The sequence below is a fragment of the Aythya ferina genome (genome assembly GCF_964211825.1).
Source record: "Aythya ferina genome assembly, chromosome: 2".
NCBI classification, from domain to species: Eukaryota; Metazoa; Chordata; class Aves; order Anseriformes; family Anatidae; genus Aythya; species Aythya ferina.
Window position 1 is genome coordinate 77,165,023 of NC_140297.1, and position 22,819 is coordinate 77,187,841.

Sequence of the window (22,819 nt, forward strand, 5' to 3'; positions counted from 1 at the left end):
TGAGTATAAACTGAGTGATGATAAGTCTAAGGACAAAGTAACATAAATTGTTGCTGTAACTGAGAACCATGTACTCTGTTGGAGTTTACACCAATTAACTCACTAGCAGCAGTGGATACCAGTGCCAGTAAACCCTACCCACATCTCATTCAGTATCATGGCACAGGAGATAAGATCAGGAAGGATCAATAAAGATGTTGCTCTCCAGTAAAATAAATAAATAAATAGAGAAGAAAATAAGAAATCTTCTCAGTCCTGTAACAAGCAGTAGTATAATGGCAATATCTGAAGAATTATTTTTGCCCATCATGTGAAGCAATAAAAAACAAAAGTGTGAGATAATAATTTGGTATAATTTGGATTTTAGCAGGTTTATTTTATTTTATTTTATTTTATTTTATTTTATTTTATTTTATTTTATTTTATTTTATTTTATTTTATTTTTATTTTTTTTTAGCAGTTGCAATTAAACTGTAATACATAAAATCATAGGCTACTCTGATTTGGAAGGTACCCACAAGGGTCATTGAGTCCAACTCCTGGGAGTCCAACTTCATCTAATCCAACGGGACCACCCAAAAATCAGACCATATTCTGAGAGAATTGTCCAGATGCTTCTTGAACTCTGTCAGGCTCGGTGCTGTGACCACTGCCCTGTGGAGCCTGTCCCAGTGCTTGACCACCCTCTCACTGAATAACCTTTTCCTAACACCCAGCCTGACCCTCCCCTGTCCCAGCTCCATGCCATTCCCTCGGGTTCTGTCACTGTCCCCAGAGAGCAGAGCTCAGCGCCTGCCCTTCCGCTCCCCTCGTGAGGAAGCTTCAGGCCACCAGGAGGCCTTCGTTCAGTTTCCTCTTCCCTGGTCTGAACAAACCAAGAGACCTCCTCATATGTCTTGCCCTCCAGACACTTCACCATCTTCAGAGTTCTACTTTGAACACTCTCTAATAGTTTTATCTCCTTTCTATACCTGCCAGTCAACCTACATCTAAAGTAAGCTTTTCTAAAGCAATGGTTTAGATACTTATACAGAACGATTTATATCAGAAATATTCAAGTAGAAACTAGTAAATATATATGGAGGAAGAGAGAATGAATGAGATATCCATTTTCTCTTTTTCTGCATGGGCTCTAATACTTTATTTTCAAAGTTTTCAGATAGGATTTTGGTAAATATTTCCTACTATAAATTCTTTGGAATAGTATAGACATTTAGAGTGACCAGATGTATAAGGGTGCAAATATTTTAACATCTTAAAGGGACAGGTAAAGTAGACAGCTTAAAATGATTTGAGAACGCATGGAAAGGATGATAAAGAAGAAATGATTAACACTAAATAAGATTGTTGCCTAGATATAAGTCTATCCAATCTACTATATGTTTCAAGATTTTAAAAATTTTAAGAGGTGAAAATTTTACTTCATGGCTAAAAACAATGATTTCTTTTTGAATTTCCTTGTTGCTGGAAGTATCTGATTTTATGTCCTGCAACATTTTCATTACTTCTCCCCTCTCTCTACTTTCCTCTATCCCAGATGTTATGAAAAATAAATAAAGTACATAAAGAAAGATTTTAAACCAGTATAACTCCTATTTATCAAAAGTCAAGTTAAATAGGCAATTGTCAAGCAGAGGAGATTTGTTCTTAGCTAAGTAATTTAATACTCATTTAATTGGTAGGTTGGGGAAAAATGGAAAATCATTACTAATAAAGTTTTCAGATGACTTATAATTGTTGCAGTGGCACAAAACAACAAAAATTCAACAACAATAAAATCAAAGGGTTGCTATAGGAAAAAAAGTAACTTTTGTAATAATTACACTGAAATAATCTGTATAGTTGGAAGTAATGATGCTGAAAAGAGTAATGATTGATACTAGATGAATAACAACTTGAACTTAGTCTTCCAACAATTCATTTTGTCTGAGATAAAAATATTTCTTTGTTATCTAAGCAGGGGATCAACAGATCCTATATATACTGTTAAGATAGGATGGTTTCTCATGCAAGGAGTGCATTAAGTTTTAAAAACAGTACTTTACATTTAGAAAGATGAAAGTAGCAAAGAAGATGTAAGATTGATGAAATGAAATTACTATCAATAAAAAAATGAATCACATTCTAGTTTACTAAAGAGAAAGTTTTGTTGGACTTTATCATAATTTACAACTACACAAATCTGAAAGTGATTTCTGATGATGGAGAGCTCTTAACTGCAGCCAAGTGCAGTTAAGATGAAGCCCTGAAAGAATGTACATATCTAACAACAATTAAGATTTGAAGCAACTTGTCAGAAGAAAGGAATATATGTTCATATTATCATGAAAGATTTTGACCATCAGCAGTCTTTTTTGAAGTGGAAATTCCATCACAATAAAAACGTATGGGATCCTCATGGAGAAATTCTCTCTCTTGTGTAAGCAAGTCTTGTAATCATAGCACAACCTTATGGGTCTATCATCTAAAGAAACATCTTTAATTTTCCTACGACATCTATCTTTAAGCAGCTAGGTTTTTAAGTGCAGCATGTTTAGTTTATTGTTCTAATATTCCCACTGTTGTATCTGGGAAGCTTCTGTGACTTTGCTACTTCTATTTCCCTTAAGCAGAGGTCAGCAAAAACAGCTGTAAGCTCAGATACACTCAATCTGTAGCAGGACCAAGAGTGTGTAAACGGAGGTGTATGTGATTTTATCAAAGGGATTTAAATATTCATTCCTTCCTTTGCCCTCTCTGTCTGTTAAAGGCTGTCTGTTTTGTTTGCTTCAATATATTGTTTACTTTAAAAAACTGTGACTTGTGAGTTTAAAAACAATTTTTATTTTTATTCTTATTTTTAATAAGAATATTTAAAAGCATTTATGGTTTTGTTACAAATGTTTTATAACTTTTTGTTGTTACTTGTTTGTTTAGTTGTTATCCTTTTTATAGGAAAAAGATGCTGTCAGATCTACCTCAAAAATCAGGTTGATTTGTGATCCTGGGACCCTGGAATTGCTGAGTGTTAACGCAACAACATATGCAATGAAGGCTGGTTGTTGTATGGTTTGTTATTCAGGAAATAGCCTATCTTTTCTGAGGGGCAAAGCAAATCACAGAATTACAGAATTTCTAGGTTGGAAGAGACCTCAAGATCATCAAGTCCAACCTCTGACCTAACACTAACAAGTCCTCCACTAAACCATATCCCTAAGCTCTACATCTAGATGTCTTTTAAAGACTTCCAGGGATGGTGACTCCACCACTTCCCTGGGAAGCCCATTCCAATGTCTAACAATCCTTTCAGTAAAGAAGTTCTTCCTAACATCCAACCTAAAACTCCCCTGGTGCAACTTTAGCTCATTCCCCCTCGTCTTGTCACCAGGCACGTGGGAGAACAGACCAACACCCACCTTGCTACAGCATCCTTTAAGGTATCTGTAGAGAACAATGAGGTCGCCCCTGAGCCTCCTCTTCTCCAGGCTGAACAAGCCCAGCTCCCTCAGCCGCTCCTCGTAGGACTTGTTCTCCAGACCCCTCACCAGCTTCGTCGCCCTTCTCTGGACTCACTCGAGCACCTCGATGTCCTTCTTGTAGCAAGGGGCCCAAAACTGAACACGCTACTCAAGGTGCGGCCTCACCAGAGCTGAGTACAGGGGGACAATCACTTCCCTAGCCCTGCTGGCCACACTGCTTCTTATTGAAGCCAGGATGCCATTGGCCTTCTTGGCCACCTGAGCACACTGCTGGCTCATATTCAGCTGACTACCCACCAATACTCCCAGGTCCTTCTCTGCCAGGCAGCTCTCCAACCACTCATCTCCCAGCCTGTAGCTCTGCTTGGGGTTATTGCACCTCAGGTGCAGGACCCAGCACTTGGCCTTGTTGAACTTCATGCAGTTGACCTCAGCCCATCGGTCCACTTTTTTGTCCACCAATACCAAGTCCTTATACACAGTGCTGCTCTCTATCTACTCATTACATTGGCTATCCAGCCAGTTTCTAACCCAACGAAGCGTGTGCCAGTCCAAGCCACGAGCAGCCAGTTTCTTGAGGAGAATGCTGTGGGAGACGGTGTCAAAAGCCTTGCTGAAGTCAAGGTAGACCACATCCACAGCCTTTCCCTCATCCACCCAGTGCGTCACTTTGTCATAGAAGGAGATCAGGTTCGTCAAGCAGGACCTGCCTTTCATAAACCCATGCTGACTGGGCCTGATCGTCTGCTTGCCTTGCAAGTGCCACGTGATGACTGTCAAGAGGATCTGCTCCATGAGCTTCCCTGGCACTGAGGTCAAACTGACAGGCCTATAGTTCCCCGGGTCTTGCACTCCGGCCCTTGTTGTAGATGGGCGTCACGTTTGCTAGCTGCCAGTCAACTGGGACCTCCCCCAATAGCCAGGACTGCTGATAAATGATGGTAAGCAGCTTGGCCAGTTCCTCTGCCAGTTCTCTCAGTACTCTCGGGTGGATCCCATCCGGCCCCATTGACTTGCGCACATCCAAGTGCCATAGGAGGTCGCCAACCATTTCTTCGTGGATAGTGAGGGCCACATCCTGCTCCCCATCCCCTTCCACCAGCTCAGGGTACTGGGTATCCAGAGAACAACCGGTATTGCCGCTAAAGACTGAGGCAAAGAAGGCATTAAGCACCTCCGTCTTTTCCTCATCTCTTGTAACAAGGTTTCCCCCCTCATCCAGTAAAGAATGGAGATTCTCCTTAGTCTTCTGTTTTGCATTGATGTACTTGTAAAAAGATTTTTTGTTGTCTTTAACAGCAGTAGCCAGATTGAGCTCCAGATGAGCTTTGGCGTTTCTAATTTGGTCTATGCACAGCCTTGTAACATCCTTATAGTCCTCCTCAGTGGCCCGCCCATTTTTCCAAAGATTATAAACCCTCTTTTTTCTCCTAAGCTCAAGCTGCAACTCTCTGTTGAGCCAGGCTGGTCTTCTTCCATGCCGGCTCCTCTTTTTGCATGTGGGGATGGACCACTCCTGCGCCATTAAGATTTCCTTCTTGAAGAGCACCCAGCCTTCCTGGACTCCTCTACCCTTCAGAACTGCCTCCCAAGGGACTCTACCAACCAGTGTCCTCAGCAGCTCAAAGTCAGCCCTCCAGAAGTCCGATACAATGGTTTTACTGGTCCCCTTCCTGGCCTCGCCAAGAATAGTGAACTCCACCATTTTGTGGTCACTCTGCCCAAGACAGCTTCCGATCCCACGAGTCCTTCTCTGTTTGTGAGGAGTCAATCGGTCTTTTAGAGGATCAGAAATAACATGTTTTATGGCTACAATTGAGGAAATAGTTCCTTCTGTTTTTGCTGCTGCAGGCAAGCTTTGAAGTGAAAGTACAGATTTGCCTTCCAGTTAAGTGTCTATATGGAGGAGGAGCCATCACCATCTGCATATGTTTTAAAAAAGCAGTGGGATTCAGTTATATTTTCATCTCTCTTCAATAGGGGAATAGGGATAATTAAAAGGAGTTTCCTTTTAATTTAACAATCTTATTTCCAGTTAGGCTTTTAATGTGATGATTAATTAAAGGATAATGTTACAATTAAATGATTTCTAATGGCTGCATATAGCAGAGGCCTTGAATGAATCGCAGACATAAGTGAGAAGATTATGTTGTGCTCAGGGTAAGAGATGAATCTGCTTTTACACTGAGAAAGAGAAAATCAGCATGGAGATGAAAGCTCAGCAAGAAGTACAGACAATCATGTTATTCCCCTTCTTGGGTTGTGCATGACACACACATACTCACTTTTCCCATTTGGGTTACTGATATGTATAGAATGAAAATGTGTCATTTACTCAACTATTGACTTAAAAACTAAGTAGCTTGGCAATGTTTGAGGGGGATGGTGTACAATAAAAAGTATAGTTGCAAGAGCAAGGCCCCAGTGCAGCTTATTAACAGAGCTGCATCCTCAGTAGGCTTGCAAAGATTTAGCGAGAATGAGTGAAGCCTTGTTGTTGAATGAGCATCCACTGTAATGAATTCAGAAAGACTATGCTTAGCACAGCCTCCAGTGTGGCTCATGTTGATTGAATTGTAAATTGAGCTGGTGTAAAACTGCAATACCTACATGCAGTGGCATATTATGTATGTTTTTGTTTGTTTGTTTTTCAATGTGATCTGAAAAAATACCAGAGAAATGTTCATATATATTAGTATTATCTAAGACTTTATTTATTAATACAAAAGTTTGCCAGAATCTCAAATTGGTATAGTTTCTTTTTAAATATCTTTAAAATAAAATAAAATAAAATAAAATAAAATAAAATAAAATAAAATAAAATAAAATAAAATAAAATAAAATAAAATAAAATAAAATAAATCAATACCAGGTATTTAAATATTTTATAGATCTTTTAATTACAGTAGTTTTGAAAATCACAAGGTGTTTTACAAAAGTCTCCAGTGAGTCACCTGAATAAACAAATTCTGGATTTGATCCCAGGTATGCAAATGTATTTAGACTTAAACTCTCACTGACTTTAAAGTAGGAATCTAAAATTGGAAGGAGATGGGTCTGCTTCTTCTTGTGCATGGGTGAATTTGGCTGATGAATTCTTCATGTACTGTTAAAATGAAGGAGTCTTTCCCTTAGGCTGTGGAAGAGCAGCAGAATGAGGTCTAATCTTAGGGCAGTCACTGTAGCAATGGTAACTCCTTTTTCAGGGTACAAAATAAAAACTTCTTGATTTGCAGATATACTTGAAGATATATCTTCTCTTACTTCTATCTGACCTTATCTTGCAACAATATTAGTCTGGGAGACACATTTATTTAACTTCCTTCCTTCCTTCCTTCCTTCCTTCCTTCCTTCCTTCCTTCCTTCCTTCCTTCCTTCCTTCCTTCCTTCCTTCCTTCCTTCCTTCCTTCCTTCCTTCCTTCCTTCCTTCCTTTCATTTATGGATATTTCATCAACTCTGTACACAAAATTATTATACTAAGCAGAATAAGAAAATGTAATCTTGTGTAGCCTTCTATGCTAGGCGCTATAAGAAAGATTAAGTTACAATCAAATTAGAATTAATATCAAAGAGAAGAGAATAAGAAAGAGACCGGTGCAGACTGAATTTCCTTTTCAGATAAAGTAAAACTTTCCAAAAATAAAAAATAAAAAAAAAATCAATACTAGCATTCATTAACTGATATCCTGATTGTAGCATACAGTTATAGTTTACCTGATTTAGGAATATATCAGCCTGAATCCTTCCTCTCTTAACCGCCAAGTCCACATTCAACTCTGACACTAGAACCACCTTTTCTGCCCTCTCATCACTCCCTTACTTTCCAACCTCCACAAACCTTCTTCTATCTCTTTGCAATGTCTTGCAAGTTGGGAGGCTAGGAGACAGCAACCTGACTCTCTTATCTTTTTTTCAGACAATAAAGGTCCCAGTGTTTTAGCCAGAATTGAAGATCATGCAGGAAACCAAGTTCTGGATTAGGAACTAAAGGGAAGACCAGACTAAGTGACATCATAGTGGGGGGCTCTTAAGACTGAACAGCCCGAGGGCCTCTACAGACAGATAGAAGCAGCCTCACATTCACAAACCCTTGTCCTCATGGGGGAGTTCAACTACCCTGGTATCTGTTGGAGGGACAATGGAGCAGGGCATAAGCAATCCAAAGAGAGGTTCTTAGAATGTGTTGATGTTAACTTCCTTCTGCATATGACAGAGGAGCCAATGAGGAGAGGTGCTATGTTGGACTTTTTTCTCACCAACAAGGAGGGGCTTGTTAGGAATGCGAAGGTCAAAGGCAGTCTTGGCTGCAGTGTACATGAAATAGTGGAGTTCAAGAACCTTAGGGCAAGTGAGGAGGGCACAGAGCAATCTCAAAACCCTGGACTTCAGGAGAGCAGACTTCAGCCTCTTCAAGGACCTGCTTGGTACAGTATTGTGGGATAAAACCCTGGAAGAAAGAGGGTCATAAGAAAGACAGTTAATATTCAAGGGTAAACCTCCTCAAAGCTAAAGAGTGATGCATCTCAAACAAAGAGAAGGACAGGCAAAAACAACAGGAGGACTGCATGGATGAACAAGGAGCCAAACTCAAATACAAAAAGGAAGCCTACAGAGGCTTGGAAGCAAGGCCATGTAACCTGAGAGAAATATAGAGACATTGTGAAAGCATCCAGGGCTGAAGTTAGGAAAGCTAAAGCCCAGATAGGATTGAATCTGACCAGAAACATCAAGGGCAACAGAAAATATTTCTATAAGTACATCAGAGATAGAAGAAACACCTGGGAAAATGTGGGTTCTCTCCAGAAGGAAAAGGGAGACCTGTATACCTGGGACATGGAGAAGACTCAAGTACTCTATGACTTTTTTTGCCTCAGTCTTCACCAGCAAGAGCTTTAGCCACCTAATTCACAGAACCCAAAGCCAGGAGCTGGGAGCATGAAGAATCATCCACATTAGGAGAGGATCAGGTTCAAGACCACCTAAGGAACCTGAACATGCACAAGTCTGCTGGACCTGATGAGATGCATCTGAGGGTCCTGAGGGAACAGGCAGATAAAGTTGCTGGGCCACAACCAATCATATCTGAGAAGTTGTGGCAGTATGGTGAAGTTCCTACTGACTGGAAAAAGGGAAACATTACCCCATTTTTAAGAAGAAAAAAATAGTAATAATAAATAAAAAAAAAAGACCTGGAGAACCACAGGTCAGTCAGTCTCATCTCTGTGCCTGACAAGATGACAGAGTAGATCCACTTGGAAATTCTAATAAGGCACATGGAGAGCAGAGGGGTGACTGATGACAGCCAACATGGGTTCACTAAAGGAATTGTGCCTGACAGATTTGGTAGCCTTCTACAATTGTTTTACAGCAATGGTGTATAAGAGAAGAGTAATTACATCATCTGTCTGGACATGTGCAAAGCATTTGATATTTTTCTCCACGACATCCTTTTCTCTAAAATGGAGAGACAGATATTTGATAGATGGACCGCTTGGTGGGTAAGGAATTGGATGGACGGTCATGTTCAAAGGGTTGTGGTAAACAGCTCTGTGTCCTGGTGGAGACCAGTGACAATGTAATGAGTAGATAGAGAGCAGCACTGTGTATAAGGACTTGGTATTGGTGGACAAAAAAGTGGACCGATGGGCTGAGGTCAACTGCATGAAGTTCAACAAGGCCAAGTGCTGGGTCCTGCACCTGAGGTGCAATAACCCCAAGCAGAGCTACAGGCTGGGAGATGAATGGTTGGAAAGCTGCCTGGCAGAGAAGGACCTGGGAGTATTGGTGGGTAGTCAGCTGAATATGAGCCAGCAGTGTGCTCAGGTGGCCAAGAAGGCCAATGGCATCCTGGCTTCAATAAGAAGCAGTGTGGCCAGCATGGCTAGGGAAGTGATTGTCCCCCTGTACTCAGCTCTGGTGAGGCCGCACCTTGAGTAGCGTGTTCAGTTTTGGGCCCCTCGCTACAAGAAGGACGTCAAGGTGCTTGAGCATGTCCAGAGAAAGGCGACAAAGCTGGTGAGGCATTTGGAGAACAAGTCTTAAGAGGAGCAGCTAAGGGAGCTGGGCTTGTTCAGCCTGGAGAAGAGGAGGCTTATAGTTCTTTATAAGTACAGTAAAGGAGGCTGTAGCGAGGTGGGGGTTAGTCTATTCTCCCATGTGCCTGGTGACAGGATGAGGGGGAATGAGCTAAAGTTGTGCCCGGGGAGTTTTAGGTTGGATATTAAGCAGAACTTCTTTAGTGAGAGGGTTGTGAGGCATTGGAATGGGCTTCCCAGGGAAGTGGTGGAGTCACCATCCCTGGAAGTCTTTAAAAGACATCTAGATGTAGAGCTTAGGGATATGGTTTAGTGGAGGACTTGTTAGTGTTAGGTCAGAGGTTGGACTCAATGATCTTGAGGTCTCTTCCAACCTAGATAATTCTGGGATTCTATGATTCTGTAATATGAGCCAACAGCATGCACTTGTAACTCAGAAAGCCAGTCATATTGAGGTTTGCATCAAAAGACGTGTGGCTGGCAAGTTCAAGGTGATTCTCCCCCTCTACTCTGCTCCCGTGGGACCCCACTTGTTGCATTCAGCTCTGGATACCCCAGCACAAGAAAAATATGGGCTTGTTAGAGTAAGTCCAGAGGACAGCCATGAAGAAGGTAAGAGGGATGGAACAACTCTCCTATGAAGACAGTCTGCGATAGTTGTGGTTCTTTAACTTGGAGAAGATTAGGCTCCTTATAGAAGATTAAAGACCCCTTTTCTAGTACCTAAAGGAGGCCTACAGGAAATTTGGGGTGGTACTCTTTGTCAGGAAGTGTCATGACAGGACAAGGGGTAACATCTAAACTAAAAGAAGGTAGATTTAATTAGACATTAGGAAAAAATTCCTTACTATGAACGTAGGGAGGCGCTGAAGGTAGGTTGGCCAGAGAAGCTGTGGATGCCCCATCCCTGGAAGTGTTCAAGGCCAGGTTGGATGGGACTTTTAGCAACCTGGTCTAGTGGGAGGTGTCCCTTTCTGTGGCAGAGGGGTTGGAACTAAATGATCTTTAAGGTCCCTTTCAGTCCTAACCACTCTATGCCTCAATGAATCAGTAATTTTCAGTAATCCCCATCAGCCTTTTTAAGCCAGCATGTATCAACTGATGTTCAGTACCCACAGTGAGAAGACTCAACATCATTACTTCAGATTACCTAAAAAATTGACAGTTATTAGGGGAAAAACCCCACAAGAGCCTCAAAGACTATGTAGACCCAAAGAGTCATCTGGATTCTTTGTAATATCATCTGAGATTTTGCAAAGTAGTTTTCAGCTCATAACAGATACAGAACAAGTTTATGAATCTTATAATGAAGCCAGGGAAAAAAATCATCTTTAGTGGCACTGAGGTGGGAATATTACAGTGACAATGGGAATGTGTAAATATTGTAAAATTTCACCCCCTAAATGCAACACAGGCATCATTGTCATACAAATTAAAAGAGAAATTTATGGTTCTCAGTGAAGTTTTGTTCTAAACAAGACATCTAAAGAGTTGAGTTCTTGGGGTAATTCTTAAAGTCACTTTGATTTTTAGAATCTATACAGCAGAAGACATCTTGGCACAGTGCAAAAGTCTATAATTGAAAGTTAGAGGCAGATATGCTCCTCAACTATTCAGCAATTTAAAAGGTTAAAATTGTGGCATACATTCCATGATGTACCAAGGAAATTAAGGCTATTATATTGCATAATGAAATGTGGAACTATTTTTTACTTTTTTTTTTTTTTTTTTAAGAAGGATGTTTCAGCAAAGACCTGGACTGATGATAGCCATCATCAATATCAATTGCATCCATGTTCTTTTAGCACAGAATGTGTGCTAGTGAAACTGTGAAAACTTCATATGATAGAACATATGGATTTAGAAATGGTTATTAACTAGTTAAAGGTTGAGAGTGTGTATTTTAAATTGAATAGTCTGCATCAAGGTTCTGCTCCTCTCCACAGGGAAGCTTTGGTCTGGTGCCTGAAGCACCTCCTGCCCTCCTGCACTGACCTTGGGGTCTGCAAGGCTGTTTCTCATTCCTTGCTCCCACAGCTTCTGTTGTGCAGAAGATTTTTTTTTCCCCTCTTTCTTAAATATGCTCTCACAGAGGTGCAAACAACGTTGCTTATTGTCTCTGGCTAGCAGTGCATCCCTTTGGAGCCAGCTGAAACTGGTCCTTATCTAACATGGGACTGCTGCTGGAATCTTCTCACAGAGGCCAATCCTGCAACCTCCCCTCTAACGTTATTAGAATTGTCATAGCCAAAGGATGACTACCTGTTTTGTCTTAACGTTTTAAAAGTAGATGTAGATTTGTGAATGGTAACAGACCTTGGCTATATTTATCATACACATTCGAAATTTCGTTGTTTTGCAAATGTTTAAATTCACACTTGCTTTGCTTTTACACTCTTTATTGATGTTATATATGTATACGGCTTGTAATCTGTTTTGTAACTTCCATTCCTCACTAGCAACTAATGCTCATAAACAGCAGTGCTGTTACAAGTGGAGGGTTCTCTTGTATAAGAACATAAGCAGTAGTAGGAGAAAGAGGAAAACTCCAATGTGGAAAGAAAGAACAACCAAATTAAAGATGAAGAGCTATTCCAAATTGTCAATTTGGCAATATATGTATGTATGTATATATATATATATCTGTATTTTTATATTTATAGGCTTATCTCAAATGACTCAACATTTAAATTAGAACAGCAATCCTAAATTAGACTCATATATATATACATATTTAATAGAATGAAATTTGCAGTCTTTGCTCTGCTCACTTGTGCCTGAGGTGCAGTTTCATCACTGGCTTATGCTATCAGAAGTTTGCCTCTAAAATGGCCAGTTTCCACTCCATTCTTGGTCACATTCTTAATAATTCTCTTCAGTCAATTCAAGCAAACACATGGCCACTGGCTGATGTATACTGTGTCATTGATATGGCTGAAAATTATACTGAACAAATTATTAGTCCTCATTCTGATCAGGACTGCTGTAATGACCAGATTGCCGCATACTTTCTAGACCTGACACAGGAAAGAGAAGGTGTGCAGGGAGTGGGACAGCAGAGAAGAACCATCTTTTTTTTTTTTTTTTTTTTTTTTTTTTTTTTTTTTCTACAGGTATAAATTTATATCCACTTTTACTGACTGCTAACTCTACCTGCAGTCCCTCCATTTGATTAGCTGTACCTTAGCTATGGATGTTTATAGACATAGATATACATAGATATAGCTGAAGATATCTAGCTCTATCTCACTGTATATTTATCTGTATAATGTAAATGTATATACATATACACATATATGTATGGTATCACAGTCTTTTGACAAAAAACTTTTGGATTACTAATCAAATTTTCCAGAAGAAAACATATATATCCATGCATGATGGATTCAGTAGCTATTTTCTTTGGAAAAACAAAATGAGTTATTATGCCTGTAATTAGGTTATTTTGCATCTGCATAATTCTGAATCATAATCAGAAAAAAAATATTCAGAATTCCTGAATTGAAATGTTTTCCTGAAATAAGAACTTCCTCTATGTTTTTTACAGATGTTAAGTCAATAGGGAACTGACTTAGTTCCAAACCCTGCTAGATTCCTTTCTGAAGGAACTCCTTTGCAGGAGTTGTTCCAAGGTTGAAGTAAACCTCTTAAAACACTGAAAGTTCACAGGTAGGTAAAGTATACTGTGCATCATAGAACACACAGTTTTTGGATCAGCCAATTGAAATCTTTAAGTTCAAGAATGTCCAAAAAAAGTTGTTTGGAAAAAAATCTTATATAAAAATCTCATTTATGTCTGTATCTCAATCAAAGTTATCCAGAATTTTTAAATTGATAAATGTTAATTTTTTTTTTTTCTACAGATTTACAAATATATATATATATATATATACACAAAACATTGTAATCTATTGTGAGATGGAAGATTTAGATTTGCCTTTCAGCTAGCATTACTCTTAATATTCTAAATTGCTTTCATGCATCTTTTAATCTCAGTTGAAAGCTTTCCCAGCACTACTTTATTTTTCTTCAATTTATAATTTCCAAACTATGTTTCTTTATTTAACCTTTTGATTTTAATTCCACAACTGCTTGTAATCATTTTTTTTATTTTTATTTATTTTTTATTTTTACTGTTTGCCTTTGTTGAAAGTCACTTCTTCATCTGATGTAAGTTTGTTTTACTCCACTGATGGAAGGGACCAAAGTTAATTTACACAACATTATGTACAGTCCCAAAATTCTCAGAAATAAATGCTGTGTAAATGTAAACTACAGGAACAATTTAGTGGAGGCAACAATGTTTAAACTGTGGTGTTTTGATAGTGGTTAATTCTGTAAAAGATCTTGGATATACAATTCTCAGAAATAAGCTATCCTGGATAAAATACTTTCATTATTTCATTATTTTGCATTATTTTTATTGAAAATACTATAAATCAAACAGAAATAATATTGAAAAATGGCTCTTCTCCTTATTACCTTATGTCCAGCAAGAGATTTCCAAGTGGAATACTAATAACAAGTGAAAAGATTACTTTTAAACTATGCACTGTTGTGTAAGCTTTGCCTCCTATGTACTGTTGTGTAAGCTATCAAAATTATTTCTACTACTTTACTAGACAAATAAAGAATGCCCAGTATGTTCTTCAACTACATTGTTTTAACTCTTGGAAAAGTGAGGCAGGCAAATCAAAGATTTCTAATAAATAAATTTATTAAAGTCTCAGCTTTGTACTACGGCAAAATATAATGATGCATATTGGTTTATATTCTTGTGCTTTTTTTTTCTTTTTTTCTTTTATAATTATTATTATTTTATTCCTAGCCTCTTATCTGCTGCTCTTTTTATCATGCTTGGTGGTATACTTGCACAATTTATTATATACTTGCACTTAGCTGAAGTTGACCCATAAATTAAAAGATTACAGATATTTTCTTTGTTGGAAAAAAAACAGCCAGCCAACCAACCAACCAAAAACAAACAAACAAACAAAAAAACAAACAACAAAACAAAACAAAAAACCCAGCAAACAGAAACCCACCACCAAACAAAAACAAAAACAACCAGCTACTCAAATTTTCAATTTATTGAAAGGGTGATTTTTTATTGAGCTAGCCACCTTTTAGATGTTCCCATTTAACAGCAAGATCAGCATTGAACAATTCATTAAAAATGTAACAGTTCATGTTTTTCAGGTGCTCTGGTACAAACGCAGCTTCATGGCTTGCAATATGGCAGGTAAAAGAAAAGGACTCTTCCTTTTATGTCTGTTGTTGTATGTTCCTTGTAGTAAAAATGACTGCATATTCCAGGAAAGGAAAGATATCTGTCACACTACCCCTCTAGGTTGTTCTACTGCTTCCTGTATCAACAGGTTCCATTTTCTCCTTTGTAACAATCAAATTCTGAGCTACTGTTTTTCGTGTTGTTTGTTTTCCTATGCCCTCCCCCCCCCCCGTTTTTTTTTTCTTCATGGGATTCTATCATGCTACCACCTTAACTGACAAAGAATGCCACCGTGGCAAACATCTTGAATGATTATTATAATTTTTTAAAAAATTTGCACCAGTAATGCCTATTACTATCCTTTGTCAAGGATAATGTCCTAATGTCAAACTATTCGTTCACTATGGTATGTGATTTGACTATGGTACTGTGATGGATTTCTTCCATCCAAAAAAAAGACACTATATTTTGGTGAACATAAGATGTGGATTACACAGCAAAAATAAATGCAGAAAAACAGATTCAATATAACCTCTTATTAACTTTTCCACTTTCCTAGCAGAAATTGTTTCTGTCAATACTTTAATTTCAGCTGGGCTGAATAAGAAAAAAAAAGTGATGGTTGTTGGCAAACTAGGAACTGCACCTGAGATTTGGTCTATAAATATTATACTCTAGTTTCTTTCACATAGAGTTCTTGGGTCATGATAAAAATACTAATTAATTTCAGGTTTTATGTTTCTATACTGAAAATGTTGAGCTGTACTGGTACTAAGGAACTTTAAGAAAAAAAAAAAAAAAGTGAAAATGTTGCCATATAATCCTTTGGGCATGGATTTTGAGATGAACACAGAAATACAGATTTGTTCCTAGTTATATGCAGCAAAGATATAGGGGAGGTCTGTGTTGATTTGTTGTTGTTGTTGAAATTTTGTATAAAATGTATCTCAATATTGAAAATGAGGTCCTGCACTTTTAAAACATTTACACTCATGTACATCAGAGTTGTCTTTCTACCACAGTGAAGCTAGATAGAGACAGGAGTACAAGAGGGAACACCAGATTAGAATGAAAAATAAAAACGGCTTTCCCATGAAAATACTTGGCTGAAGCACCTGCAAGGAGGAATGCAACCTAACCAAAGAATTTGTGACACAAGGAGGTCATCTTTATCAGTCTTCTGCCAGAATGTCCGTGTGTGGATGTCTGACAAGTACTGACAAATGTAGTTGTTTGGCTAGCACTCGCATTGAATGTGACAGGCAGTTCTTCTATTCCTCTGTGTTTGCATGCTACATAGGCTTCATGAAATGAGCTAAAGGGAAAAAAACTTGGTGTTGGAAACACGAAAACATGGTTCCTTCTTTGTAGGGTCCAGTGACAGTGTTTATAATTGAAAACAAGTACAATAAATGTGCTGGGTACTTTGCTTTGACTTCTTAAATTCATCTATTCCTCAGAAGATGGAAATTTCAGTTAGATTGGTGATTCTCAGAAAGACTGAAGAAAGTAGTGTGTCTACTATGTATTAGCACTACATTATCCAGCAAATATTCAAGTATTCCTTTATCCATTGTACTTTTTTTTTTTTTTTTTCTGAAATAAGTCACAGACATTTAAGCATTGAGTTACGTGGCCAAAGAGGTTGGATATCTTCAGAGACCCCTAACAGAGATTTATTATTATTATTATTATTACAACAACAACTACTACTACTACTACTTTAATTTGGTGAGAATCTTGACTTGATTAAAATTTCTCAGTATCCTCCAGACATCAAAAGATGTCTGTCCTTGTCCAAGTAGATGACTTCAGTCATCTATTTTAGTATTAATTTTCACAGTTTTTAGTGGCACTGTTAACGGTAACAAGAACAGTCCTAATCATGGAAATAACTTCTTCATTATTCTTTAGACAACATGTTTTTCTTATATAGCTTTAATGAGATAAACTTAAGGTCACAATACTAGATAATATTAATGGTATTTAACTTTGATCACATGGTAGGGAAGAATTAGTCTACAATAGATTCACTTCCTGAAAGAAACAAATACCAAAATTAAAATTCTGCATCTCAACTGTGTGTGTAGTTAGATAAAATGATAGAATCTACATGAATTTCTATTAAACCAAAATGTTGAATTCACTACAGTGGAATTGTTTGCTTGTGGCAGATAATCACAATGGCAAAAAACTCATGTTATTTATATTTATTTTAGCATATATGAAAATTCAATGTGTCTTGAATGAAAACGTCACTCTTCTTATGGGAAAAAAAAAAAAAAAAAGCTCTCATATTATCTTTCATATTATGCTTGAAGGGAGATGTATACTTTTTTAGTACCAGTGACTCAAATGAAAATATGGATTTAGAAGTTCACACAAATATTACTTAATTTATGTTTTTTTTTTTTTATTATTATTATTTTGTTTTGTTTTTTCCTTAATGTAGAATGTTTGCTTTATACTTAAAGCTTGAACTAGAGTAGTACTAAGCAACAGAGTTTTTCACTCAAAGTGGTAGGATCAGAATATGAACAATCTCGAGTTCTGCTGAGTTTTTTTCAGAATTAAGTTGTTAATGAAAGTAAATAAACTTTGTTCAGCACCTTATAATTAACATTAAGAGCAAACTTAAAACATCAAATTTTAGATAAGTTGTCATGGATTTTTTCACATGCATCTTTGTAAATTCCAAAATCTCTCTCACCACACTGAGGTGAAGTTTCTTTAATTTTGCTTCTGGAAATAATAATTCCAAAGTGAGATTTTGTGTTCTAAACCACAGTAATGCTGTAGTCATCCTGTTCATTATAAGTGATGTTCTTACAGCATGTATTTTGAACCTAGATACTTTAACAAATTAAATCCTTCTTTATTTCATCCACAGTGAACACAGAATACTTTAAAAACAAATAAATAAACACATAAAATAAAGACCTTTCATATATCCAACAAGATTAAGAAAGAGCTACTAGTACATGCAGATGGTTAAGGAGAACCATAAAATGATTTTCTCCCCTCTTCATGTTCCCCCTTGCCTGCCTTCCTACCTCCACTCCCATTGGTCTCCCCTGCCACCAACAGAATGCTATGTACACAATAAAGATGGGGGGGGGAAGTAATAACTGCAGCAATACTGATTAAAAAAAAAAAAAAAAAAAGGAAAATAAGACACATGACTCATGACATATGTTCAAAAAGAATATAATCCCTTTAGAATATTTGGTCATGAAACAGAACGTGACAGATACAGCAGTTAAACAGCAGTTCTCTCCATCAAAGATGTAATAGCATGTCCTGAAAATGTGTATCTTCCCCCTTTTCTATAAGATCATTAAAATGTTATATAAACTTAATTTATCACCCTACTGGTATATTTGATTTTTTTCCATCATATTCCACATCAAGGAAAATTCTGTATTTGGATAGATATGAATGCCATAGCTTTTTAAATAGATGAAGCCTGCTACTAGTCTTGGATTTCTTAACACAATTTGATTCTGATTTGCCAATACAATTAGTGTGTGATGCATACCCCTATGGGGTGAGAGCAGTCATATCCCACACTATGCTCACAGGAGAGGAAAAAACAATTACCTTTGCTTCAAGGACACTAAGCAAAGCAGAAAGCAACTATGCAAACTTGAATGGCAGCATGGCCCACTCTTCAGAGTGTGTAAGTTTCATTTCTACTTGTATGGATGAAGTTTCACATTTCTAACAGATCTTCTTCTCCTATCTTATCTTTGGACCACACTTAGTTTTTCCATTTCCAACTATCAAGAAAATGTAGAAATGGGTTCTTCTATTGTCTGCCTACACCTGTTATCAAACACAGAAATATGTTCATTAGTTGATTATGCAGATGTCAATTAAAGTTGATAGGTGGCCCCAATAATATCCTGAATTCTGGCCAAAATTTTTATAGAGAAAAGCCTGAAATGAGGGCATTCATACACAAATTGTGCTTCCAAATTAATACAAATGGATTGTCACTAAAAATATTCTTCATGTATCCTCAGGTTAACAGTTATTGAATCAAGTTGCCAATAAAGGCACTGTTATGTTCTTGGTAATGCCATGTTTATAGCTCCATGATTAACCTTTGCTCAGATTTGAGGTGGAGCTCAGGTATTTCTGGACGTTTTAATCCACAGTGAGGCATACACTAAACCTACAGGAGAGTTAACATTGTACAGCCTATGAGACAAATACTTGAAAATGCTGCAAGCTGTCAGCATTAGACACTTGTGATTAAGGAAGTTTTAATTTAGCAATTAAATAACGTAAAAGATCATTTTCTATTCTAATAACTATTTTCTTATATAGAGTTGCTATTTCAAAGATTTCTGTGACAGCTAAGCATGTTTTGCTCAGGTAGTATACATGCAGTATATATGTCAATGAAAGTTATAGTTGAAAGCAATTTTAAACCCCAAACAAAGTATTTTTTTTTTCAATTAGTATTTGGTAGAAAGGAAGCAGCAGGGTAGATGTTTTCATGCTATAAATATTTCAAAGACAGGACTAGCATATTAAGCATTGGGCGGATAATGCAGTCTTACATGGAAGAAACATCATAACCCATCAGAACATGTAGCTTGCAGAATGAAACTGTCAGGTAAGGTCCTACTGTATTTTACTCTAGAGCATTGTCCAGTACTGTTGTTTTATGAGCATCCGCACAAATCCTTGATTCTATATCATTAGAAATGGAAAAGTTTATAGAAATATCTGACTCACCCAACTAGTAGTTTAATGTACAGGATTCTGCAAACATATTATTAACAAGTTTAATGTCTTTTATTTATTTGTTAATTTATTTTTTCTTCTCTAGTATTTCTCTGTCACACATATACTGGCTGTGCACAGGAGAAGGTGGTCCTGGAGACAGGAATAACATAGACAGCTCAGTAAGAATTTCAATCTTGTTACTATTCTGTATCGCTTCTTTTACTACTAATCATTACCAGTGATTTACCCTGATTTCTTTAAATGATTGCAGAAAAATAGTACTTGTATTTCTTCTGATATGTCAAGTTGCCTTCTTTAGTCCGTTAATAAAAACTGCCCAATGACTTCACCTTCTTGAAGATAGATGTGATTCCTTTAACACACCAGAAAGAGAGAGAAACTACCCAGCAGGACTGGCTAGGTATTCTATATGAAATTTCCATACTTGAAAAAAAAAAAATAATAATAATCTTAAGCCTTGTAACTGCACTTTAAATACACTTTTTACCTTATTTCATTATATATATTTCATTCTTGATATAGAAATGTTTGGCAGTGTGTAACATAGAATGTTTTGATTATTACCACTACTTTTATAGAAACATTATGAAAATATACTTGCAAGATATTTTTTGTGTGATTCTGTATCACAACAGTTTGTATCTAGCATAAAATATCTATACTGTAGTTATGTACAATAACATTGTTTCTAAGAAGATAATAAAAAGTACTTTAACAATAAATGTAGTGAGGAACTTAGATATCTTTTGAAAATAACTTACTCCATAAATTCTTTTCTCTTGAAGTTTCTGGAAGTAAAAAATATAATCAATATTAAATCAATTTTAAAATAGACTTCTAACATAGACTATGAACACAAAATATATTTTCAGTTATTTTTGTTCATAGAGTATAAACATTTCCTGAACAGAATGCTGAAAATTTGGATAATGGTTACATTGACTCTATGCAGTAGTGCTGGTTTCAGTTGGGTTAACGCTGGTTTAGAAAGGTTTTCCTTTAAATTTGTAAAATGTCAAGTTCTAAGCTGTTTTAGCATGAAATTAAACACTGCAAGAGTATGTAGAGAAATTCCTGATCACTGTCAGTATGCAGTTTAAAATTAAATTGCCCAAACTATGGAAAGCTTTATGTTGTTTCTGCAAATATTCATTTTCAAATATAGATTTCCAATAGCTTCTGGTTATCAGAACATATGCTGCTACTTAGAGCAAGCACAGTTTATAGATAGTACTGAACACTAACAGCTTGCTAAAGCAAAATTTTCAGTCAGACTTGTTCTTTGTTGGTTCCTGAGGACAGTGTTGAAGTGTGAAAACTAATATTTTTGCAGTGTTGAAGAAGTTGTGCTTTCACATCTTTACTAATTGCAATAACCCAGAGAAGGGAAAGGTATTTCCTACTTCACAGATATTTTAATTTTCTCCTGTGTTGACAAATAGCGTTTTTGTTGTTGTCGTTTGTTTACCTGGTTGTTTTGTTTGTTTTGTTTTTACTTGGCGAACTGCAGTTTTACTTTGTGCATTTTATGGCAGAACTTTATTTTCCAGGCTACTGATATGTACAAGAAATCAAAGTTACAGCATATCAGTATGGCTTGAGAATAATATTTCTTTCTTGGGAGTCTTGTAATAGAATGTTGCAAGTTTACCCTGATGTAAGCAAGTATATGGTTGTTTGGGTTAGGGAGTCAAAGACGTATTGTGGTAGCTGGAAATCTTTTTTGTGCTCAGTCAGTTGCAGAAATTGCGTTATCGTAACTGGAGGTGACTCCTGAATAGTTTTCATTTTGTTTTGGTTCTCTTTTTTTGGTGAGATACTAGAGATTTTGCCAGTTATATTTACCATGTTAAGAAAGATTATACTGTCTCTTAGTTTGGATGAGCTGTGTTATAGTAGTGCTAATCTAAATACACAGATAAATACATCTTATAACATCTCCAGGTTGGCTGTGACATTTTTGCCTTAACTGAGAGTCTTTCCCTTGCTCTTCAGTATGTCTGATCAAACGCTGAAAAAACCCATAAGCATAGTGACTAAAAAATTACAAATGGGTGAATACTTTATTTAGATTAACTTAATGGAATAAAGAAGTATTGTAAATAATTCTAAACCTGTATGCCCTCACTGTAAGCATAAACAAATGGTATGAAGGGGAGGGAGAAGAACTCTGGCTTTTGCTGCTCAAGCTGCAAATGAACTGACCTATTATTTTGGTAACATCTAAAGACCTTCCATGTGAGCTGTGGCATTGTTGGGTTCAATTTGCTATATTGTAATGTATACATTACTTACAGTACATACATTAAGATCCACTATCATTTCCAACCTAGTATATGGTCATTGTAAATGTGATCTTCAAAGAGCTGACTACTTTCATTATACCTAAAACTCATATGTATCTACTTCATTATACCTATCAGGCTTTTGTTTAGAGAGAGCATTTACAATAGACATATAGTTGATTTGTGTGGGATAGTAGCAGTGGTAATCTACCTTATCATTTCACAGGATAAACAGGATACCAACAGATGGTAAGCAAATGCCAGTTCTTTTCATACATTTTTCCATTGATCATATATTAAACCATTTTAATGTTTTTCTATATATTTCCATATGTTTTAGAACATCAATTTCAGATATAGAGATATATCCATTGTATTATTCAGTAGAAATTTCATTGGGTGCCTTTAGGTAAAAAGTCTACGCATTTAGTCTGAACTTTTTGATTGCAGATGTTGTTATTTGGAACCACCACCACTACTGAAAACAAAAACTCACAATATTTTGGTCCAGAGTCCTCTGTACTAGACTGTAAGGTTTATATTTACACTGTGCTGTAGGATTGACCTGGCATGAAGGTCCAGTATGCCTTGCATAATTTTTGGTCTGTTGTAAGCAATGCTTCAGCCAAGCTTGGTGGTGTTTCACATTAGACTTTTAGCTTCTATCTGACCATTTGCAAATGAAACCGGAGCTCTTGGTTCAACAGAGATCGATGTTCCACAGTTCTAAGAGAGAAATTTTCATCTGTTAGCATGAAACAATGGAGAAAATTAATGCCAAGGACATCCCAGGCATTTCAGGCTGCAGCCATAATTAAATGTTTTGTGATAAATGTGTTATCACTCTTTTATGACAGATTTATAGTCAAAGATGACATTGGTCCAGAGTCTTTGTGAAGAATATGTGGTATATACTGCTATAAGCTGAAACTAGCAATGAAGGGCCACTGCTAGTGCACCATATCAACACAGATTATTGATATAAAATTGAAATACATTTCCAAATAAGAAAGGGCCAGTACTGACTCGAGAAGAAAGTATCCATTCTTCTA